Genomic DNA, 26,066 nt, shown 5'->3' with positions numbered 1-26,066 from the left:
AGGTTCCCAAATGATCTGCAGTCATAGTCGTAGTTCCCACAGAGCACAGAAAACATATTGTTGTGTGCTGTTTGTATGTATTGCTTCTCTGTGTGTGCTCAACTAGCAGTTGTTGGAAGGTTTATAATTACTGTAACATCCACGCTAATCTCCAGTCACGCCTGCTATTTGGGATCTTCATAAAAGATTACTTATATTACTATCGGTATTACGATACCACACACTCACCGATAACACCCACAGTCTCGAGCACAAGGCTATTTTGTGTCTTATTTACAAAATACATAAAACTAAATAGAGCAACATTGAAATGAACTAGTGTGCGTCTGTGTGCACTACTGCATTTGTATGAGCATGATAATATGAGAATATATATTTTCTTGTTTACACGTGTCTTTTAGCAGTACAACACAACATACTCGCTGTACAAATACTAAGCTGAAAATTGTGCTGAAATATATTTTTAATACTCTCCCCCAGAAAGGTGGCCACAATTTTATATCTGACTAAGTGTTAGTATACGTCATTATGATTCAATATTTATTTCCCTTTCACATTGGACCGGGATGTTGCAGCGCCTGCGCCTCTTCATTACGTGTCGGTGGCCTTGACAGAGGGAGGTAATCTCTTCTCCTTTGGGGCAGCAATGCAGGGAGACCCTGGTTAGACACATGATATGAGCATCGGCACCAAATGTCCCATTATGCCTTCTCATATCCATAGCCAAGGCCCTAAGAGTGATGCATTGATTCAACCTCCGCCACTCCCCTGGCTGCACCATGCTAATTCAAACTCGATGAGGTCTTCAGAGAAATCCGACCCACGAGGCGGGACACCGCTCATGCGGCTACTCCAGACAAAGAGGTCCTCCGCGTGCACGTTTAATCGTAGATCCTATTTTATTAAAAGCTTGAACGTAATCGCCGTATACGCAGCTTGCGCGTCAGATGTTGGTCAGTACAGCTGCGGATTGTAAAAACGGAATCATTGCGATGCGCTTCTGTACATTAATCCACAGTGCAACGGTGGCCGAAGCACGTACGAGAGCAGTCTGAGGAAATCTCGCCGTGCTTAGAGGTCATAGTGAAAAACAACAGCAGTGCATTTCCAGGTGTAGGCACAGCCATTGTCTGCTTCCTCATATGGGCATGTTGAGACGGTGCCTTTGTCCTTGTGTCAGCAGGCAGGACATTCTAAATTATTTTGCTCAGCTGCCTCCCTGAACCCTTGCTACGGCACGTCAACGCACACATCACGCCGACACCCGCGCACACGGCTTTGGAGATCACAGTTCATGTCCATCACGAGGCGGAATCCTGCTTGAGAACACGTCAAAAGCTTGGTGATTTCAAGAGGATTTTGGGGGAACTTCAATTATGCTTCCACACGACCTGACTAATGTCACATGTGATCACTTAAGGGCGTAACATTCAGTGTTTTGTAACATTTAATTAAAAATATGTAAATAAATAAAGGACAGGCATAATAATCGATTAAGTTGATTAAGTGACCGTTAAGAATTCTATTAATCGTGTGGAAGTGATCACATCTTGAAGCAATTAAGGCAAAATTGAGGCTACCTCGTAGCAACCACCCGAGGCAGCCACCGAAGCTGGAGTTCCGTACTGAGAGAGATTCTCACAAAATAAATCATAGCTAAAACAGAACAATGAATCGATACTCAGTTGTAATTTCCCGCCACAGTTGAACATGAAAATACTACTGTAGTAATGCAGTATGAAGTAAATGCCGTCAATAACGTCACAAAAGCAAACTTCCATTGTTACCGGTGGTTAGCATGACCTCTCCTTCATCTCATGAGTTAATATGACTCACATTCACAATCAGAGTTCATCATTCAAGATCAGATTTTTTTTAATTCACTAATAGCAGCTACTAATGTAAATCTTATTGGGCTGTCGATTTTTCCTTCAAAGCTGCCAGAGTAAGCACAGATACAACACATCCACTCAAGAGTAGTAGTTGTGCACATTTTCTGCATGTAATTTTGGGCTATTTTTGTCCTTAACAACGTACTTTGTACATTTATGTATTTTTTAAGTATAGCGTTTGATGCTATAATAGTATATTATATTCAAACCAACTGCTGGCTACAAATTCCGTGTGTTTTTTTAAATATTCAGCAAACAACATCCCTGATTGCGATTAAGACAAAGGCACTATGATTTTGTCCTTAAATGCTCATTTCTAATATTATTTAAAGATGTGTATCCAAGTGTGCCCATCTAGCAGGACTTGAAACCTTAATAGGGCCTAGCTTAGCAGTGAATAGCAGCCACAGAGGATAAGCTACTAAATCTTGCAATAAAAGCAATGTGATTTACAGTAAATTCCACAAGGCTGACAGTGCCACAGCTGAGGGCATAAACATTCCTTTCAATGCTGTGCCTCAATCCCGTCCGCTGTGAACTACAATCACGCAGGCACGCCGCTCGGCGCTCCTGACTTTGATAAATCGCTAGGAAGTCTTACTGTTGGCACAAAACTACAACTTGTTCACTCGCATTTCTGCATTTGTCCCCACCTTTTTTTTAGTCCACGTGCAAGTGCAGTCATCTGTCATTGATTGATTAGCTGTGAGCAAATCTCATTTCGACTCACATTTCAGACTAGACTGTATTATTTATAGGAGCTCTATATCTAGGAATAGGGTCATTTTTGGTAAACGTATTTCCCTATTTCCCTGCAACACAGGTACTAAAGTCCATTCCATTGCTTGACCAGCAGTAAAAGAGATTAAAAGTGGAAAGCTTTGGTAAGGTTTCACTTCCTTAAAGCAACAAAATCTAACCATTTTACCAGAAAACGGCAGTTCCAAAGTCACTTTGGTGGAGACTGTGTGGTAACAGGGGGAACAAGATCACCATCACTTCCATTAAAGGTAATTCACATGAGGTATCTATAATTATAACATAGTTTATAGTATACATGGATACAGGATACGCGTAGTGTTAGCATCAGTAACTGTAATGATTTTCACATGCGCAGTTTTAAAATTTCAAGACAGGGACTCGATGAGGTGCGTTGACTTTAGAACTCCACAATTACGGTGGTAGCTTGAGAACAATTAATTGGCAATTAACTGTTTTGTGTGAGAAAATCACAAATGCTACGTGAGTTGATGTGAATTAGCTGCCGCTAATCGTAGCCGACGTGCAGCCAGAAATCCTCACGTCGGCCTTCAGCGTATTCACCAAACTCCGTCTTGTAACAGTGTGAACAGAGCAGGACTTCAAATGAAATATTATAGTTCGTGATAAGCTTTCGCCAGTCCTTGATTATTTTCGTTTGACCATACATATTTTGCTGAGTGCCTGTTCTATTTAAAGCAGTATTTGACACCCAAATTCCACTGGTTCATGGCCACTTAACCAAACACATGTTTATAAAGTTTGTTGTAAATAGGGTGGCATTTAGTCCAATACATTTAGGCACATAAATAAAAAAAGAAATGTTTTGTTGGTTGTACACTATTGTTATGGTCAATGTTATTACCAGGGGTTGAAACGGTCTCCCGATGGACCAATCACAATCACCTTTACATCTGCAAAGTTGTGATGAGTAACAAGGTTAATTATACGTTATTTGACGTTAATGTAATCCCACTTGAAATATAAACATAAAGTGTACTTTTGTGATTACAGTAATAAATCAGCCTTGGTGACGGTTCATTTGTGAAGCGTGTCAATGACGTGACATGATTTTAGTAGAGGTCCCCATAAAATGTAGTCATAGAAAGGCGACCATTGTGTTACTGCCTCAGACGCTATGGTGGCATCAAAGCTAACCGAATATCCCACACATCAACATAATTATAGAAAAATACAGTATTATATATCATCCAGAACAACCTATATCCTTTTATCTTACAATTGAGAACTTTCCCAAAATTGGCATCAGCAGTATCATACAAGGTCTTGATTTCAGACATCCATGAATTGCGTCTGAAAATGTAGCATTTTCCATAACTTTTACTGTAACCTGCTCTTTTTTTATGTCCTTTTTTTCTAATTAAATTCTTTCCTATTGGGAGAAAAGTATTGAAATTAACCCCCCCAAAAAATCAGATGAGGGTTTTCTGTGTTCAGAAATGAATCAATCATTGCAATCATTAAAACATATCTATTTTGAATGTGATAGAATTGGTTGACAAATCAATGTGGTAAAAGTGGTTTGTATTGATTAGTCTTTTCAGTAGATCCATTTTAATTAAAATGTAAGAGAGTGCACAGCACTGATAGCAACTGAGCAACAGTTCTATTTTTTTTTTTACTTGTGTTTTAAAAAGGAAAAGGCATGGATGAGAAATGCTTGCTTCGAATAACATGAAGAATGGAATTAACGCCTTACACCATATGAGGCATTTTCTATTTCAATGATAATAATATTAATTTAGTTACATGTTTCCCAAAAATTGTGTGAATATGAACAACCGTGCATGCATTTTAATCGAGACACTTAAATGATAATTATTCCACTCAGGCTCAAACGTAGGTAACAAATGGAATTCAATCAGTGTCCGTGCATAATGATGGTCATTAGAAGAAGGAAAATAATAATGACATCCTCTCTGCATTAAACCTGGAGACACTTTACACAATGATTCTGCCGCCATTATTGATCTCCATGGAGATCAGCGATTGTCACTTCTCAGCATTATGCTTGAATGTTAAATACAGCTCATTTTGTTTTCCTGCCAACCATTTATCCCAACAGTAAATATTTCATTAAATATACTTCCCTACTTGAAATCCTTGCTCTCATTTGACATTATTTCAATTTGGTACATTGCTGAAGTTGCCACTCCAGTTCCCACTTTTTCCTCTCAGTTTTGTAATAAATAAATAAACAAATAAATAAATAAATAAAAATAGTTTGGATTTACTGAGTTCCAAAATGTATGTGACTACGAATCTAATAGTGAGTCTTGCCACCCTCTCGTCAAGTATAAACATAAAACTTAGCCGGCAAAAGCCAAATGTTTGAATCAACACTCATTTGCCAATTAAGGCTCAAGGCTGTTTTCCTGTGCAAGATTTTTCATGCAAAACCAAAACACATTTTTATCAGCACGTACGACTTAAATTCCAGTCTTTGTTCATTCCTGTTTAGTTGATTATCCCAACAGTTGCTTCCACTTATCGTATGCTAGACGGTATGAATTGAGGCTCTCCAAGACAGCTACTTGGTCGAATAATTAAATAAGATCTCCAATCAAATGATCCGTGATTTGCATGCCGTCTGTTGCCAACGAGCTCCATCTGTTTGGCTCCGAGAGCTCTGACACTCTTGCTCTTGTGAGTGAGACAGCAATAATGTAATTGTGGATGTGACAGCTACACCAGATGATGCAGGGACTGTTTAAAAGTCTGATCCAAGACATACTGTACAAGCACTGTGTCATATGGTTGGCAAGCTTGACCAAAAAAAAAAAAAAAAAAATAATAATAATAATAAAAGATATGGCACCATAACAGCAAAGAGTTTCTCTTCTCGTGATACATTGTCCCTTTTTGTGGATGTGTGCAACATAAAGTGGAATTCAAGCACCGCTGCAATACAAAGTTACTGTAAATAATTGAAAAGCGGGAACCAAGCATGGGACGGGAGGTGGGAGTGAAGGACAATAGTACTTGTGCCAGTTTGGCCCAGCGCCAGTGGGCAACGCGGTGCTGGACTGCGCACTCAGAGGCAGGAGAAACTCAAGGCTGAGTCAGTCAAGACAGGCGTCCCTGCTTTGATGGGTCTGTCATAGCAGGCGGGGTCTGCCTTCAGCGAGGGTTCAGGTGTTCTCCATCAATACATGCTGCTATCCCATGTCAGGGTGAACCTTAATGAGATCCAGTACACGTGCTGCATCAAAGATAAGAATAGAGTGAACCCCCCACTACATGCGGGGTATACAAAACGAGGCCGGCCGCAAAACAGTGTGAAAAACATTTCCCAAAAAATGAAAGCCCAGTTCAAACACCATTACAACATACCAAGAATTTAGAAAATTGGATGATGGGTTCTAGAGCAATTTTTTTTTTTTTTAATTGGAGAGCATTCCCATTTTTGGGAAACCTTTTTGTGTGATAATATCAAGAATAGATCTGATCAAGTAGGCCTTCAAAAAGAGAAAACATCCATCCATCCATCCATTTTCTTTGCCACTTATCCTCACAAGGGTCGCGGGGAGTGCTGGAGCCTATCCCAGCTGTCATCAGGCAGGAGGCAGGGTACACCCTGAACTGGTTGCCAGCAAATCGCAGGGCACATAGGGACAAACAGCCACACTGACAATCACACCTCGTTGGCAATTTAGAGTGCCCAATTATTGTTGCATGTTTTTGGGATGTGGGAAGAAACCGGAGTGGCTGGAGAAAACCCAAGTAGGCAGGGGGAGAACATGCAAATTCCACACAGGCAGGTCCAGGATTGAACCAAAGACCTCGGAACTGTGAGGCCAATGCTTTACCAGCTGTGCAACCATGCCGCCAGAGAAAACAGAATCATTTTATTATTCCTCAACATATCGATTGGACTATCTTTTCTGCTACTGTCAATTTCCCGTTAAAAATATCCTTCAATAACTTCATATGGACCGAGATTCTGAGGGATTCCCCAAGTGCCCACATCAAAATCATGATTCTAAATGTCATTTTAGTTATCATTTTAAAAAGCCTCACTTGCCATAAAAACTCAACTTCCATCGTACAAATTGAAAATTATTCATGAGAATTGTGGGCCTTCGAAAAGGTCATGGACTTTTGTAATCAATAGTTTTTTTTCCCTGCATTTATATGTAATGGAGGATTTTAGAGTTGTTTATGAAACTATCAAGCTACCAATCTGCTTGATCCAACAGCCGAATAGGAGACACTTAAAAAATGTAATCTGGAGGTCCTTATCTTCAAAAATTTAGATAGATTATCTACTGTATTTATCTACAGTATCTGCCTACCTCGACTCCAGTGTCAAACAATCTATCCATCCATCTTGTCTAATGAGCTGTGGCAAAATTGCATTTCATTTTTTTAAAGCACAGAGGTCTACCATTGTTTTGGGGAATGTAATTCAAACCTAAAGCAAAAGGATGTGTAAGAAAATTGGAAAAGCAACCAAGTTGCCAAACAACACCAACAACCACAACAACAACAACGACGTCGGGCCTCTTCCTAAGGCACTCTCACTCTTTCGGGATCTCGCCAGAGCAACACCGTGATGTGAATTAAATGTGAATAACGCGCTGCTACCATGCCAACCCTGTGTAAAAAATTCCACTCGTTATAGAAAACTTCACATTCTCTGTTTGTGCTTGTCTACTTTGGTCCTCATGTACATGGTCACTCTCACCAACGCTGAGCCCCCAAGGGATTTTCTTGTATAAATAGCAATACCTGTACACTACAATTAGTTTTTCATTGGCATATTCTTTTTGGAAGCATGAAAAAGGGACATAGGGACAAGATGGGAAATCTATTTGCACGCATACGTGTTGACACTCAGCATTGAGAAACAAACCCTGATATGACAAAAGTCGATATACAGACACATATGCCATATGCTCACTTGTTCAAACTCTATTGTACAGAGAGGACAACATTGTCATCGTCGCATTGTTTAACCAACATATGTGAAAGAATTACTTCAGCACAAGAAAAAAAAGGTGATAGAAATGGGCCAGCCTGTTTTTCTAACCTCACTACACAACTAGAATATTATTTCAAGCCACTTTTTGTGTAATTTCTGAAGTCGGAGAGGGAGAATTGTATGGAGCTAATCCTTTTCCACAAACGCAGAATATGTTGTTTGTTGCTCATTTCTAAAGCAGTAGGAGAACATATGTAGACAAGCCCACACATTTTGCAACTGGCCTCGTGGAGGTTACTACAATGCTAACGACCAATGTAATCCCTCTAAAATCTTTTGGGACACGATGACTGTGTATTAAAAAGTGCAACACCAAAATGAAATTTGTATATGGTGGTGCAATGTTCAGTGCTACCTGAACGTGTCATACTTTAGAGGAATGTAGACTGTACGAAATGTATTATTTCTGACTGATGAAAATTGTTTAGTATATGATCGTTCTGGCATCTGTGAACAGTTTTTGAAAGGCAAGTGGAATTTTCCTTAAGATTCTAACAGGTGCCATATTACAGACTTTACAGGAGTGAGGAAAGGTACAAACCAATTACTTGTGAGTTAAACTATACCATGTGACCTAATCGTCCAATCAAGGCTACGCCTCATAAAGGCGCACATCCTACACTCGAATATTACCGTAAGTGGAGTAAGGACATTTTTATAACCATCTGATTTGTTTAAATTATTTTATTCCTTTATTAACTGTTTATACAAAACAATGCTGTTTTTATTACATAAAAATGCGTAGCCAACTTTTGTATTTTTGGAGGCGCTGGAAGGGAATTGTTGCATTCAATTCATTTTAATAAAGAAAATTGATTGGCTATATGAGTAACTTCTGTTGTCAGCTTGGTCATGGAAAAAATGTTTTCAAATTTCAATAGGCAAAGAAAACGGTACATCTGTATTTTGTAATTTCATGACTTATGAATTACAACAACAACAGTAAACAAAGTCTTCAAGTGTGCCTCTCAATAACAAACCATAAGGCAGCTGAAAAATAGTTATTTCATTTCCATTTGAAAACCATCCACTACAACAGTAGTGCTGTTGATCTCTGTTTCTGTTTGGCATTAGTTTGAGTCAAGTAAGAATGTACTGTACAAACAGTAACCTATGTAGTATAAAAGAAATGTAGATGTCATGAACACAAAACTGTTGAACAGATTTAAAATAATAGCTTCTGAAGTTTTCTTTTTAGTTTTGTCAAAACAAGCATTTACAATCTATTCTATCCACTCATACCACTTCTTTATTTTTTTTAATGAACCTGTCCTATTCAGCTCACTCACTCTTACCACTTCTTAATTTTTGATAAGCCAACAGTCAGTCAGACAGTGAGGACCTTCGTAATAAAATATTGTTTTAAAACACTCCAGGAGCATTTAAGGATTTTTGTTTTTGTCTCTACCATCGAGTCTTATCCTAACGACATCAGCCAAAGCAAATCTACTTTGTACAAAAATTATTGCAACAAGAAGTGCTACCTTTTCACAAGTCTCTCATCCTTGTTGAATCTGTCTAACAGCAGCCATGCGTCCACTTAAAATGGAAAGAAAGAATCCCAAGAGAATCAAAATCTTCGTCAGAATTCTTCAAATGTACGCTGGCACCTCCTACTGGACTGGAGTGGAATGGTATTAATGTCAAATTGCATCAGTTTTACTAGAATTACAGTGGCCCCGAAAGGGACAAGCCGAAAGATACTTACTTACTACAGTAGTGACCATATACACATTGAGGAAAAATACACAAAAATACACTGTTGCATTTATATCTAGCCGTTATTTTTATCATCACGCTAGTGCACTTTGAATTAATTTGGCTTACTTTATGGAAAATCCAGAATAGAATCTTCTCATGTTCTTGACCTCTTTCCACCGCCATTGATCAGTGTGGCTCTTTGTTTGAAATATTTGTCAAAAAAACACACAAAAAAAAGCATGTATATATGGCGCCATCTTGTTCATTATGTCGACAGTAACACGTAAGAATTCTGAAGTTTTGCGTGACTGAGAAGCAAAGGTTTTCCAAATATTTTCATTATCTTCCTAAATTTTTTCCATTATAGCACATTCTTTTAAGACAGTAAAATACGACATGATAGACGACTTTTCTATATTGTGCATTTTTCACTTTTTGCTGGTGTGCCCAGAATCTAGCTCTGTGATAAACGGGTTCATTGTTGTTTCCATCTTGTATGACATGTGGAAATTCAGATTACAAGGTTCCACTCAAACATAATTAAGCATGGCAATCTTATTTCGTGATCTTCTTCATCGGTGTCCATGAATTGGGCAAGCAATACAACTAAAAGTGTGGCAACGTCACAAGCTTTTAATATCCAAATGAAACGCTGATTGCGGGAATCCTCAACATGTCTCCTCAGATCCATTCACAGGCGGCCGACTTAAGGAAATCAGACGCCAGCACAATTGAAGTTACGTTCATTTTGCCAGGCTTTCGCCTTTCCAAACAGCACCAAGACTTCCTGATCGGGTGTAATCCGCAGCTTTCACACACACGCGAGTCATTGAGAGCGATGAAGTCCCTTCTGTTTACTCACGCCGAACCAAATGATCTTTCACAAGTAGAACACTTCAGTTGTGAAATGGAATTTTCCAGGGTGTTCTATTCCAAGTCTATTTCTCCCTTGGCTTTACCAATTCCCAAACTGGGTTCAGTCGCTCACAGATAATGTCTGTGAGGATTGAGCCGGGCTCCTCTGCTGTTTTAATGGCCCGGGGGAAAAGGTATTTGACACAAGTGTCGACCAAAAAAAAAAAAAAGTCCAGCACGTACACACAATCCCATTTCTATTTAGTCAACATAAATTAATAGAATGTAAGTCTTTCACAACAGCATCCTATTCATTCAACTAATGATAACAATCTTGTTGCAACAGTAATTTAAATTATATAACAGATAATTTATAGTGGATGGGTAGATTCTAAAAACATACTGTACAAAGTAAATTACTTCATAAAACAGCAACTTACTCACTCGCATGTTTGATTTACAAGGGAATAAAGCAGCTGATGGGTTTATCTCCTTGGTTGATGACAGCGTTACTGCTTTGCTTCATAGTTATGATAAATGGTTGTTGTAGGAGGGCTGCATTTACTTTGTAGAGTCATTATGAGAATATTATGTATGAGAAAACAGTCATTAATATTCATTATAATTGCAAACCATCGAGCTGAATGCTGATGCGCTCAAACGCCGACACAGGAGGACTTTTTACTCTGCCTGTAGTCCTTGTTGTATCAATACATGTGGCACAAAATCCATGATGATATAATCAGATTTTTACCTTGACTAGTGAGGAGTCATTCAACTCGGCGGTGATAGCCGTATGTTTGCCAATCTGGCACACTTTTGTGAAGTCTGCTTCATGAACTGCACTTTATTCTCTGAAGGATAAACTGTTCTTATTCTAGTATATAAGAGCCCTGATTTTGTTGGTGTCTGGTAATTGGAGCCATTGTGAAGGAAGGATCACTGATACATTTCCCAGTCTACGTGTGAATGAGGCTGTAAAGGTCAGCCCCTGTTCTAGCCTCCATCCCCCAAGGGCCCTCAGCGGTAGGGGCCAGAGAACACCACAAACAATTAAACGTGTTGCTCCTCGGAGGAGAGCAGCCGGACTCTTGTCGGCTGGTGAAGTTTTATTTATTTATTTATTTATTTATTTTACCTCCGCGGGCTGCTGTTGGTCACTCTTCACAGCAATAATCGGGAAGTCTGAGCAATCAATACGAGCGCGACAGCCTCAGCCTCCATTAGCGCCGACATCCCTGGAGTGCATGATGTATTCAAGCTCATGCACAGATTCACACGGGAGGGCACCAAAACGTGGAAGGCGAATAAATCGACACATTAATTACTCCAAATGTACTCGCAAAAGACATTGTAATTAAAAGGAACTGTATGTAGTAATTGTGGCAAAATTTTTTTTTAAAATAGTACGCAAATCAATGCGGAAAATAAAACTGCCCTTTTACAATCTCTCACTTTAGCACTTTTTTTTGGGAGGGGGGAGCCCATACACTCTAGCGACACTCTAATGCCATTGTTAAGAAATGCTTAGCCCATCATAGGGAAATTATTATTATTTCCTAAGGTAAACTTACTTCAAAATGAACACCAAATACCTCACAATAAGACATTAAAAAGAGATAAAGAAAATGTTGGACTTAACTAAATGTAATTCTGTATTGTCATAACATACTTGAACTGAATACTACGTCAATTGAATGGATGTATTTTTCATCTGACGTTACTTAAATGAAAACATTTACAGTGGTTGGCATACCAGTGACCCAACTTATGAGATTTTGGAGGTATGAGTGGTCATTCGGCGAATTTTTTTACTTGTGAGCTCACGTAAACTTCCAACTCATAACAGAATATGAAGAAGTTTGGCAGATAGTGAAAAAATCCTCCAAAAGTAGGCCTCAAATGTTTAATTCCCTACCCAGGTGAAGTTTATTGTCAAACTAAAAGTAAACAAAAAGAATTACAGGTTGTGTATTGAAAACAAACAAAACACCTTTCCCTGAAAGGGACACTGGGGACCATTTTTAGTTGTTTACTGGTTAAAATGCATGTCTGAGTTTATATATTTGTTGTCATTGTTGTATTATGACCTCTGCCAACAATCTTGTGAGCAAAGAATTACTGTACAATTTATTCACCCAAAAGAGTACCATGACAGTCTGCCATCTTGAAAATGTAACAGCCGTAGGGAAAAAACATCACCAAATGCAGAACAACAATGTCGTTACATTGTGACACTATGGTACGCTTGCCCACACATACATTTTTAAACTATGTCCATCTATCGATGTGATCACAACTTTTTTTCTGAGGTTTAAATCTCATCCTATAATTTTTTTTTAATGCGATCTTAAGGCGCTGTGTTCTAAGGCACTGAGAACATGCAAACTCTCCACAGGCGGGGCCAGGATTTGAAGTGCGGTCTTCTGAACTGAGGACCCACCACTCTAACCAGTTGCAACACCGTGTCACCAGGCAAGACATTGTTTGATACATTTTCTTAGAGGAGTAGAAATGTAAAAAAAAAAAAAAAAAAAGAAAATGTATTCCTCTGTTCGATCGTACATTAAAAAAAAAAGAAAAAAGCTGAATTTGTGGTGCAAAATCTGGAATTTTGACCTGACCTGATTCCATAGCGCACGTGTGTTATTATTTGTTCTTCTTCACTTTAACATGCACATTTCTCCACTGTGAGATGAATAAAGCATGATCTTTTCCATTTAACATGACTGAATCCTTCCATGTAATTTTTTTGCCCCTTCCAATAGAAACTAGTCTTGACCTACTGTCGAGTGTCGTATTGGATTTTCAGTCCCGCATATAGATGAATGAAACTAAATAAAGACCAGGTTTTATCATATTATCCCATTTTTAAGTGGAAAATTCATTACTAGTTTGTTTTGATAATATTGGTTATAAGGCCACTGAATATTGTATAGGTAAAGTTCCTCTTTTTCGTATTTGAGTGGGGCTTAAAAAATTGAATTGTGTCCTTTGCAAAGATGTTGGTTTGATAAAAGGAAAGCAATTGTAAATGTGAAAAGAACTCAAGGTTGGTGTAGCAGCCGCTGTTTTTCTTTGACATTGTCATCATCGCTACCTTTATCACTGCATTGAAAACGATGTGTTGAATGGGGCTCCAAGGGTGTGCACCATGTTTTGCACGAAGCAGATAATGTTTAACAAACTGTTCTGCATCGTTTAGTCAAAACCAACGATACTTTGCTACCTTAGCAAGACTTTTTAGATAATGCGTGCAACTGGTGTAAAAGCCTGCATTCAGGTGAGACATTACTTTTCATTTTGCATCTGTTAAGTATGTCGGTGAATGTCTTTGTGGACTCCCCTGCAGGTTGAGATACTTTAATTTGTCGAGTGACCTTCCTACACAGCAATTAGCTGATGAGTTTCCCCAGGCTTTGGATCAGTATCATTAGGTTGCAATCACTGCAAACACAGGGAAGATCTTCAGAAGAGGATCTAGCTTGATGTTCAAGCACCCTTACCTTATTGGACAAATTACAATAATAAAAAGGTTTTTTTTTAAATAAATATTACAAGTCAACTTTTAGAAGTCCAATATGGAAGACGTGAGAAAAAGTTCTAAAACAAACGTTATGTCAAAGATTAACTCATTCACTGCAGTGCATGTTTAGCATCAAGTGGAGTCCATATGTATACTGCCACCTACGTATGCAGTCGTCCTGTAAGTATTAAATATGAAATATCTCCTGAAGAAAATGAATCAAGTGAAAACAATATTTTTCTAAGAGCACTTGTGTTCCATACAAAAACAAGAAATGACAAAAAACATGTTATGGACATATCGCCTGAAGTTAGCTGGCTCCAGCATTCCCATGATCCTTGTGAGGATAAGTGGCTTAGAAAAACAAAAATAGAGCTTTTTATCAATTCCCACATACAGTATGTTTACAGACTGCAATAAAAACTTCAAGGAAAAGAACAACCTGCCAACTTTCAAGCATGGTAGAGGATCCATAATGCTGTGGGGCTGCTTTGCTCCATCTGGTACTCGAAGCTTGACTGTATCATAGGTATCATGAAATCAGAAACTCGTCAAGAGATTTTAGAGCAAAATGTCTTACCCAGTGTACGAAAATGTTTTTTTGAGGCAAACATCATAGATCCTCCAACTAGACAAAGACCCGAATCCCACATCCAAAACCACACAGGAATTGTTGAACAGGAAACAATGGACTGTTTTAAAACAGACAGGGATGGATGAGTCCTGATGTAAATCCAGTTGAAAATCTTTCCGGGGAGCTGAAATCTGGCACTGAGGGAAAAAAATCCTGCAACTGTTCAAAAGCTTTAACAAATTGGTAAGGAAGACTAGTAGAAAATATCACCCGACAAGTGTAAAAAGTTGATAGATGGAAACAAGAAATATTTGGAGACTGTCATCACTGCCAAAGGGTGAACAACCAAATATTAAGGATCAGTGCCAATATTACTAGATGTGCAGTTTTCTGTTTTTTTTTTATTCCTTTAAAATTCCCTTAAAAATGTTTACCACATCTATTTTACAGTTCTCAGGACCAGGGTTTAAATTCCGCCTGTGTGGAGTTTGCATGCTTTCCACATGCTTGTGTGGGTTTTCTCTGGGTATTCCAGTTTTCGCCTACATACCAAAAGCATGCGGTATGTTAACAGAAGAGTCTAAATTGAACATTGGTATGAATGTGAGTGCAAATGGTTGTTCTTTTTTTATAATGCCTTGCAATTGCCTGGCGACCAGTTCAGGGTGCACCCATCTGTTGCCCTAAGATAGCTGGGATAGGCTCCAGGACGTCTGCAATCCTAGTGAGGATAAGCGGAACGGAAGACGAATGTTTGGTGGGTTCTGTGCTTACATTGTCGCATGACACAATATTAATTTTGGTCTCCATCAAAAGCCTCTACATCCACCAGATGACTACATGGGAAACGCTTAGTAGTTTGAAAATGGCGGGCAACGAATTAGTTGATGAAAATTACTGGCTGCACACTTACATACACAATATTGCATACACATTGCGTTTGCTGCATTATGTTATGGCTACACATCCAGCTGTTCTCACAAATATAGTTGCATTATGATGATGCATTATAGCTGCATTATACACATATACACATGTATGCAGTAAATTATCCCTAAATAACCAAAATACCCGTTTGTCAATTTATAGAGAATGGTGTGTGCTCTGCTTCTAAGCACTGCACTCTTTGTGCATGGTGAGAGCGTCTGACTTAATATCCGAACGTACCCAGAAACCAAGGGAAACTCGAATCGGTCCGTGACTGCATGATGTCAATACAGGAAGGAGTCTCTCTACTAAACAAGACTGTGACCAAAAACTTCAAGGGTCTTAAAGCCGGAACTGATTGAGCTGCGTGTGGAAGACCTCAGCGCTGAACCTTCACCGATATTATTTCTCTCTGTATTTTTCAAAAAAACCTGTGAGAATTTTCATCCTGCCTGATTATTGAAGATTCATCTTAACCAGGTAGTAGGGACTCAAACGGTCGTGAGGTTGAACCCGGGTCGCGGTTGTCCTTTGTATTTTGCACCTCTAACCATTAATAATGGCCAATAGCGTGATGCGGCATAGTTACCCTACTTCTGCTGTCCTCGTTTAAGATCAAAATAAATCATTTAAAAACATTGTTTCCACTATTAGTTAACCTATATCCTGTACAACTAAAACTAAATGGGGCGTGTGACTGTGTTGAATGAAGAAACTCATGTTAAATGGGAGGAGGAGCCGGATGAGATGGTTCGGGTATCTGCTTATGGGATACCTCTTGGACGCCTCTGTGGTGAGGTGTACCGGGCATGCTCCACCAGGATGAGACCCCGGGGACGACCCAGTACACGCCGGAGAGACTTCGTCTCTCATCTTGCCTGGGAACGTCTCAGGATCCCCTTGGAAGAGCTGAAGGAAGTGGCTGAGGAAATGGAAATCCGTGAAAAAGGGCAGGTGCTGGAGCACTACTTTGGGTTTATGTATGCATGTACCCATCTATCGCCATACTGTTTCCTCTGTAGTTTGTAGTATCTTTCGGGTTGCCCGGACCATCAGCCTTGTAAGCAAAATGCTTTAGCATCTCCCTCTATGCCTCCATTCCAAGCAGCAAATGACCACGAAATTCTGTGGCCATTTTGAAGACTTATTTTGGGACAAAGGCGCCACTCACAACTAACAGCAAAGCTGATCTTCTTTAGCCGATATCAACCAGATGAAAATAACAGTTAGATCGGAGCAATACTGAGTTTGTCAGAGTTTTGATCAAGCTCCTGTAGTGTCTTGTCATATAAATTGTTATATATTCTGCATCAAATGTTTTGGACATACACTTCAAGTGTCAATAGTACAAATAGACGTACATTTAAAAAAAAAAGTACACTTCCACACAAAACACAAAAAAATACCAAGGGCATATTTACCAAAGGCATCCACTGGGGCTAGTGTAAGTTTTCATAGTTTTAAGCAATCAAAATAAGGTAGTTGGGGCTCGGCTCAGAGAGTATTTACCAACTGAAAGTCTCCTATTGTTCAAATCAGAACCAAAATGTGTTGTTCGCTGCATACTGCAGGAAAGGGAGTGTGTTAGATCATGCAGTTTAGGATAAAATTATTGTGGTTCTGCTAAGAAATACACTTTATCTCACTGGTGGAAAATCTCTCTTTCCAACTCAGTACTTTCAGTACTGACCCCCCATGGCTGAAATCACCAGTTGAGCAACAGTCTGACACCAGCAAGTCATTCTTGACAGTCATCTGCCAATCATTTGCACTAAACCGATTAAGCATTTAATGCAAAGTTTTCAATTAAATTTCTGTCGACAAGCTAGAAGATGGCAATCCAATTACTGTAGTTGCTAATGAGCGTTTTGCAGATAAATCTATAACTTTCGTTAAAAATAAAATAAAACAATGCAATTTTGAGCAGATGTTTTTTTTTTCCAAAACATAATAAGCCCACTAATGACTTAAATAAATGATACAAATCACATTTGCTTTTGTGTTTCGCCATATACCTTTGGCCTTAGGGTTTAGAGGGAGACCAACAACAGGGTGCACTCATTACTGACCAAAACAACATTATTACTATTGTTTGTGCAGTTATGAAGCTGGCCATCTTTGTTTAAGCGACAGATTGGGCAGGAGAATTGTGGTACTAATAGATTTTGTGCAGACATATTTGCTGCTGGTGGTATCAGACAGTGACACATCTGTAACCCCGGTCTCCAGCCTGTTCCACTTAAGGGCAACACTATTGGGTGGCGGCGGCGCTAAACAACCCTGCTGTGGTATTTTTTCCAGCAAGCGAGGCTGTCATTACAGCGTTGCCATGGAAAAGATGTGTCACAAATACAGTTTTAACAAGGGTGTTTAGCTCAGAATGCCTCTAAATGGGCTAACTGGGCCTTGCTCCATCGCTTGTGTAATGAATTCCATATCGGCTTCTTTCCACAGTATATAGGACATATCTAATTGTTCTCATGATGTGGCGACTGGCAGAAGCTAATGGACAAAGCACATTGCATCCGCCCACTGACCCCCAACCCTCCAACCCACCTGAGTTTTGTTCTTCTTTTAAAACCGCAATTATCGGGCGATTAACACGTTGATTCTACCGCAACAGGGTGTGCTGTGAAAACGCATGTTGTTTCCAAAGGCACTTGGCTGGTTACCATCTCTCAAGGTGACAGAAATATTGCAGATCTTGCACGACAGTGAAGGGCGCCGGACAGGCCGGGCTGCGTGTGGCTTATGAATGTGAAAGTCACTGCAGTTTGGCCTTCCCCTCTGTTTTTACTGCACCACGCCAGCAGATCAGCTTTACTCAGCAGATTCCTCTCCAGTGGGAAACACAGGCGGCTGCAGGTGGCTGAAAACAGTCTCACATGGCTAAAGCTCTACTGTCTTAATGTTAATTATTGATCAGTTGATCAAGAGAGATGAAGAGATTTCTTTCTTTTTTTTTTTTTTTTAGGTGAGAGCTCTGACTTCTCTAGTGAGAGCTGCCAAAAGATCAATACTTTCAATCATGCCAGAGAGCTCTTGTGTCAGTCACGCTGAGTAAGGTGATTACGATTGAGTCTTAAGACAATGAAGAACTTCACGGGGCTTCCTCAGGCACACTCAACCTCCTCTCAGGGAGCCTGATGAACTCAGACGGGCTAAATAGACCTACAAAGCACTTAAACGTACACCCTGAGAGGCTGACACCGCTGAGCTTCAGCCAAACTCAATGGTTCAAGCCCGTGTGCAAACACAATGTGCACTCAAACCTCTAAGAGACACATGAACAAGATGTTGGTCAATCTCACTCTGAAGTGTCTTTGGTGTCCTCATCAGAATCACTCAGTCGTCAGGAAAATGTAACAAAATAATGAAAGTCTAAGGTCAAACATTTGCACGCATATCAGTACAGTGAAGAGTTCTGTTAAATATTTCCTTCATTATATATACATATATGTATATATATATAATTTTTTTGTTTTTTTATTGGGTCTTTGTGATTTTGGCATGTCCCACACTTTGCTCTGCAAAATACAGTGTGCGTAAGTACTTAAATGATGTCCATTGCCAAAGCCACTTATCCTCACAAGGGTCACAGCAGGGCAAAAGGCAGACTACATCTGAAACTGGTCGCCAGTCAGTCGTTGGGGAAATAGCAACACCACCACTGAGCAGGAATCGATCCCATGTTGTCGCCTGTACCAAAGTCAGGCATAAACACCACTACACTATCAGTAACATACCTCAAATGATACTATATGAAAGAAACAATAGTTTTATTGTCCACAACCAGTTACTTGATGTCATTTCAATCATGTATATTCTATTTTTGTAATCACATTAGGCATTTTGCATGTGTCCCTGAAGTTGCCGCTTACCCTGTTGTTATGGGGTAACTGCCCCTTTAATCGGTGACATTTACAGCCATCATTTTGACCTTCTTCAATAGAGGCTGAAATAGTAGGTCGTTGCAGATTCAATATTTACTTATGTTTTGTGGGGTTAATATGTCTGTTAGTTTTGATATTGTGACATTGCAGTTTCTCATGATTAACAAATCCGCTCTGTCACAATGAATACAAAAAAAATACAAAATGCATACAAAAAAATTCTGAACTTTTCAAGTATATCTGTTAAGCAGTATACAGTCAGCTGCTTGCACTTCATATATATATCGATTAAAAAAAGTGTGTTTGAACAATATGGATTTCAAACATCTAGTCAATACAATGAATATGGAATTCAGTGGAAAGTGTTTTCTTTTTTATAGTTGAAATGGGGATCAGACTTAAGATCTGACATTTTAACTGGGTAAAAATTGCATCGTGCGAAAGAAGGATATTACTTTCATTTATTTTGCTAAGTAACATTTCAATGAAACTAAGTTTTTATCCATGTGTAATGTGTAATTTCCTTCCATTCAGCATAGTAAAAATAGCAGTGCACATCATTGCATCTTTATAATTGATTAAAATGTGATGGCTGTAGTGAAATCCTGTGTCGAGGATATCATTTGAGATGGAATTTTGTGGTGCCTCACTTTATACCTTATTGCACTACTGAGTCCAAAGAAAGGAGGGGAATTTCTTGTATTGGAACAAATTGAAACGTTTGTGTTTCAAGCAAAAACCAACAATATTCACCATTTCTAACGGCAGTGAGACGTTGCTTTGTCTCTGCTTGCAAGGGTGGAAACCAAAATCCACTAATAGCTCAGTGTTGAGCATCGTTCTGTGTCTTTACCATTGCTCCAAGTGTGACACCAGCTTTTCACAGAGCAGGTGACTTGTTAGTACTCTAAGCAACAATGGGAACAGATGTGTCCCTGACAGTGGATGGATGGTCAGGGTCCATCTGGTCAGTGCAGCCCTGGACAGGAATGATGAATACAGCTTCATCAGTGAATAGCTGTCATCAATCGCGGGCCACGGCGATAGCTGGTGACAGCCACACGCCAGCGCCGGGTCCCAGGTGTGTCGAAGAGAGAGCGGACGGGCTCTGGAATGCAGGTTAATCAGCCAAGTCTGAGCCAATGTTATATATTGCAATGTAAACTGAATGCATTACAAAGCAAGTGAAGAGCATTCCTTTGTATGGCTGGTGGGCTTGTTCTTTGACAGAAGCTTTGGTCTTAGATTTATTTCAATGCAGGTGCTGTTAGCAGGCCCGAGCGCAAAGGACGAGCACTGAGCGTCTAGACAAGTCATGGCTCCACATTGTCTTCCCCGGCGGTCCCAAATGAAATGTGCTGCATCCTTGTCTGGCTCAGTGCATAGACATGAAGAGGTACTAAAACAGCGACCTTGCACAGCGCCATTCTGAATATGTTATGGCCCCCGCTTTCCTTGAACTGTCACAACTTTAAATCGACCACTTCTAACGGTTTCATACACCGCGTGCTCATCTTTATGCAGGACAGCCCACCTGCTTTTAGCCTTGAAGGAATGCTATATTAATACACTGTACATACTTCCAAATGTTGTTTAAAAAAGACAAATAGCCTAAATAATTGCGACAAATATCACCCACCCATATGGCCAGGAACCTTGTGGTGGGTGTGTTGTTTGCCCTCTGTGTCAATGAAAAAAAAAAAGCACTGAATGTCTGACAGGAAACTGCAGCTAAACCTGGGGGACGATAAGGTATAACAAATATTGTCTAAAGCAGTGGTACACAAAGTTTTATTGCAGTGCCCCCCTTTTGTAGATTAAATTACCCTACCCCCACACACACACGCACACACTTTTCCTATACATATGCATAGGCTTAGTTTGCAAGAATCAATAATCACTGCAGTGGTCACTTTTACAGTTGAAAAATCACACTGGTGAGTTTATCAAGCCACCAAGAATAAACGTTTTTTTTTTCCTGTTCAATTTTAATGTCTTCCATCATTTCAGTGGCTGGTGTGGGTGTGTGTGCTCAGTAGTAAAATTAGCTCCATCTGCTGGGTAAAACTTAATAATGAAAAATGTTCATTGTCTCCAAGCCACCCCCCCACCCCACCCATCATAACACTAGCTCCCCAGTTTGAAAACCACTGGTCTAACGAAAATAACAATTCAGTTGACATTTGAATGCAACTCTAACTGATTCAACGATGTGATTAAAAAAAATTGAGCGTCAGACAATTCTTTGTATTTGAGATTTTATGACTACTATATATTATTTCACAATGATTAATTTAAAGTCCCTCGAAGTGAAACTAAATGTTCTCTAAAGTTAACCGACCACAGAGAAATCTGTTAAAAACTTGAAAAAAAAAGAAGTTAAAACAGTATATTATGTAGTATGTGAAATGAGGCTTTAAAATCCTGAAAAATCAAGCCCTTATCGTTGTTGTTCTCAAATGCTGTGGCCTTGTCCGCAGAATGTTTGAAACCAAACCCAACTGAAAATCGAATTCCTCTAGCAACTTTCTTATGCCCAAACATGTAGGGACATGTTTGAGTCACAGAAATGTATTTAATTAAACCCTCCGGTGGTTGGAATGTCCCACTGGGTTGTCACTGGGCTTTTCACGCTGTGACAAGAGCTGGTACCCAGCAGCTAGCTCACAAGCTAACTGCAGTATTTCACTGTGTGGTTCAAGTTCCACATAGCTGGGGAAGAGTAACTCATGTCAGACACCCAAATGCATCACTGGGCACTGATTTGAACCCAAATCCTCAGAACCGTGAGCCAGATGCACTGGCATCCACCGTGCCGCCTAGTTACTTCTAAATCTTTTTGTTTTCAGCAACTATTTTGAAATGTATAACGGATGTAGAACACTTCTTACTTCATTCACCTGTTTTCAATATACAAAGCAGATTGCCCAAGAGTTTAGCTCCGAAGTGCCATTGCATTAATTTGTCCGACATCAACAGTCAGCAGTAATCTCAATCTCACATTACTGTGTGGATTACGACAAAAGATTTTTTTTTTTTTTGTGGATGGGTGTCAACAAACATGGAGAAACTTGAAAAATAAATTGAACTTGAAATTCCTTATGAGTGAAATCAAAACATGATTCCAAATTTCCCGGCTCTTACTGTGGGATTCGCTGGATGGCAATGATCAAGGCGAAATCTTGTAAATAAAACACGTGTTCCGTTAACTGGCTCATTTGGACTGGCTATATGACAAGCTATTTTATTCAACCCTTTTCAAGCGAGGATTAGACACCAAGAAGTAAAAGAGTAAACAATGTGTTGTCAGCGGAATGACTGATGAAGTCGCTCACCACTGTAGGCGGATATTTGTCGTGTTAGTACAACTGTATAAAAGTGGAAAGGTGCTGATGACCAAATCACAGACCTGACTCATTATATATATTATACATACATACAGCATATACAGTGAAGGAAATAAGTATTTGAACACCCTGCTATATTGTAAGTTCTCCCACTTTGAAATCATGGAGTGGTCTGAAATTTTCATCGTAGGTGCATGTCCACTGTGAGAGAGATAATCTAAAAAGAAAAATCCAGAAATCACAATGGATGTTTTTTTTAAAACAATTTATTTGTGTGATACAGCTGCAAATACGTATTTGAACACCTGAGAAAACCAATGTTAATATTTGGTACAGTAGCCTTTGTTTGCAATTAGAGGTCAAACATTTCCTGTAGTTGTTCATCAGGTTTGCACACACTGCAGGGGGGATTTTGGCCCACTCCTCTACACAGATCTCTCGATCAGACAGGTTTTTGGGCTGTCGCTGAGAAATACGCAGTTTCAGCTCCCTCCAAAGATTTTCTATTGGGTTTAGGTCTGGAGACTGGCTACCCCACATCAGAACTTTGATATGCTTCTTACGGAGCCACTCCTTGGTTTTCCTGGCTGTGTGCTTCGGGTCATTGTCACGCTGAAAGACCCAGCCACGACCCATCTTCAATGCTCTGACTAAGGGAAACAGGTTGTTGGCCTTCATACAGTGCAGTCATCCTGCCCCATGTGCAGAAAAACACCCCCAAAACATGATGCTACCACCCCCATGCTTCACAGTAGGGATGGTGTTCTTGGGATGGAACTCATCATTCGTCTTCCTCCAAACACGGTTAGTGAAATTATGACCAAAAAGCTAAATTTTGGTCTCATCTGACCACAAAACTTTCTCCCATGACTCCTCTGTATCATCCAAATGGTCATTGGCAAACTTAAGACGGGCCTTGACATGTGCTGGTTATAACAGCGGAACCTTCCGTGCCATGCATGATTTCAAACCATGACGTCTTAGTGTATTACTAACAGTCACCTGGGAAACGGTGTTCCCCAGCTCTTTTCAGGTCATTGACCAAGTTCTGTTGTGTAGTCCTGGGCTGATTCCTGACCTTTCTCAGGATCAATGAGACCCCACGAAGTGATAGCTTGCATGGGGCTCCACTCCGATTGAGATTGACCGTCATGCTCAGCTTCTTCCATTTTCTAATGATTGCTCCAACAGTGGAACTTTTTTCATCAAGCTGCTTAGCAATTTCTCCGGAGCCCTTTCCAGCCGTGTGGAGTTGTACAATTTTGTCTCTGGTGTCTTTGGGCAGCTCTTTGGTCTTGGCCATGTTACAAGTTTGATTCTTACTGATTGTATAGGGTGGACAGGTGTCTATGCAGCTAATGACCTCACACAGGTGTATCTGATTCAGGATAATACATGAAGTGGAGGCAGACTTTTAAAGGCAGACTAACAGGTCTTTGAGGGTCAGAATTCGAGCTGATAGACAGGTGTTCAAATACTTATTTGCAGCTGTATCACAGAAATAGTTAAAAAAAAATCATACGTTGTGATTTCTGGATTTTTCTTTTTAGATTATCTCTCTCACAGAGGACATGCACCTACGATTAAAATTTCAGACCCCTCCATGGTTTCTAAGCCAACAACCTCTTTCCCTTAGTCAGAGCATTGAAGATGGGTCGTGGCTGGGTCTTTCAACATGACAATGACCCGAAGCACACAGCCAGGAAAACCAAGGAGTGGCTCTGTAAGAAGTATATGAAGGTTCTGGCATGGGCTAGCCAGTCTCCAGACCTAAACCCAATAGAAAATCTTTGGAGGGAGCTGAAACTCTGTGTTTCTCAGCGACAGTCCAGAAACCTGTCTGATCGAGAGATCTGTGTGGAAAAGTGGACCAAAATCTCTTCTGCAGTGTGTGCAAACCTGATGAACAACTAAAGGAAATGTTTGACCTCTGTAATTGCAAACAAAGGCTACTATACCAAATACTAACATTGGTTTTCTCAGGTGTTCAAATACGTATTTGCAGCTGTATCACACAAATAAATTGTTTAAAAAAATTATACATTGTGATTTCTGGTATATTCTTTTTAGATTATCTCTCTCACAGTGGACATGCACTTATGATGAAAATTTCAGACCCCTCTATGATTTCCAAGTGGGAGAACTTGCAATATAGCAGGGTGTTCAAATACTTCTTTTCTTCACTTCTTCTTCTTTTCCTTTTGGCTTTTCCCGTTAGGGGTGCCACAGCGTTTCATCTTTTTCCATCTTAGCCTATCTCCTGCATCTTCTTCTCTAACCCCAACTGCCCTCATGTCTTCCCCCACCACATCCATAAACCTTCTCTTTGGTCTTCCTCTCATTCTTTTGCCTGGCAGCTCCATCCTGAGCACCCTTCTACCAATGTACTCACTCTCTCCCCTCTGAACATGTCCAAACCATCGAAGTCTGCTCTCTTGAATCTTGTCTCCAAAACATCGAATTTTGGCTGTCCCTCTAATGAGCTCATTTCTAATCCTATCCAACCGGCTCACTCCAAGCGAGAACCTTAACATCATCATTTCTGATACCTCCAGTTCTGCTTCCTGTTGTTTCTTCAGTGCCACCGTCTCTAATCCGTACATCATGGCCGGCCTCACCACTGTTTTGTAAACTTTGCCCTTCATCCTAGCAGACACTCTTCTGTCACATAACACACCAGACACCTTCCGCCAGCTGTTCCATCCTGCTTGGACCCGTTTCTTCACTTCCTTACCACACTCACCATTGCTCTGGATTGTTGACCCTAAATATATGAAGTCCTCCACCCTCGCTATCTCTTCTCACTGTAGCCTTACTCTTCCCCCGCCACCTTTCTAATTCACGCACATATATTCTGTTTTACTTCGGCTAATCTTCATTCCTCTCCTTTCCAGTGCATGTCTCCATCTTTCTAATTGTTCCTCTGCACGCTCCCTGCTTTCACGGCATATCACAATATCATCTGCGAACATCATGGTCCAAGGGGATTGCAGTCTAACCTTATCTGTCAACCTATCCATTACCACTGCATACAGGAAGGGTCTCAGAGCTGATCCCTGATCCAGTCCCACCTCCACCTTAAATTCTTCTGTCACACTTAAGGCACACCTCACCATTGTTCTGCTGCCATTATACATCTCCTGTACTATTTTAACATACTTCTCTGCCACTGTAGGTATGTAAATATAGGGCTTCAAGTGAGGAATAAGAGATAGCAGCTGATAAATATTTAAATTCTTCCAACTCCTATTGAACATGTACAGTACATTGTGTATGCACCCTACATTACAGCAATACAATTACATGACGACAATGTGGTCCACTTTTTTTTATTATTCTTTACTGACCATATCCAAACAAGTCAGCACAAGGCATATCCATATATCTTGTGTTAATTTGCTTGTATATGTAGCGTGCATACTATAGCTGTACAGTTGTATTAAAAAAATGTAAAAAAGAACTTAGTTATTCAACATAAAGAAGTAAACACAATAACCCGACCTTCGATATGAGATGCATTCTCAGTGGAAACCATTGTCAAACACCCCCTTAGAGATGTGCCTCTAGGTGAGTGTGTGCATGTAAAG

The 26,066-nt window shown here is 39.9% G+C and overlaps 1 protein-coding gene across 2 annotated transcripts in view; it reads right to left on the bottom strand.

The window, feature by feature from the left end:
* fign (fidgetin) overlaps positions 1–26,066 on the bottom strand; it is a 75,574-nt gene that overhangs the window by 33,286 nt on the left and 16,222 nt on the right. The window contains exon 1 of one of the 2 annotated variants that reach the window (XM_061842347.1): positions 9,141–9,191. The exons of the other annotated variant lie outside the window; for it this stretch is intronic. The gene's annotated coding sequence lies outside the window, so the exon portion shown is untranslated. Of the gene's footprint in view, positions 1–9,140; positions 9,192–26,066 lie in introns of those variants that run through there. 2 annotated transcript variants of the gene reach the window in all.

The sequence above is a fragment of the Syngnathoides biaculeatus genome, chromosome 14 (genome assembly GCF_019802595.1).
Source record: "Syngnathoides biaculeatus isolate LvHL_M chromosome 14, ASM1980259v1, whole genome shotgun sequence".
Taxonomy (NCBI): Eukaryota; Metazoa; Chordata; class Actinopteri; order Syngnathiformes; family Syngnathidae; genus Syngnathoides; species Syngnathoides biaculeatus.
This window is presented reverse-complemented; position numbering and strand designations above follow the sequence as displayed.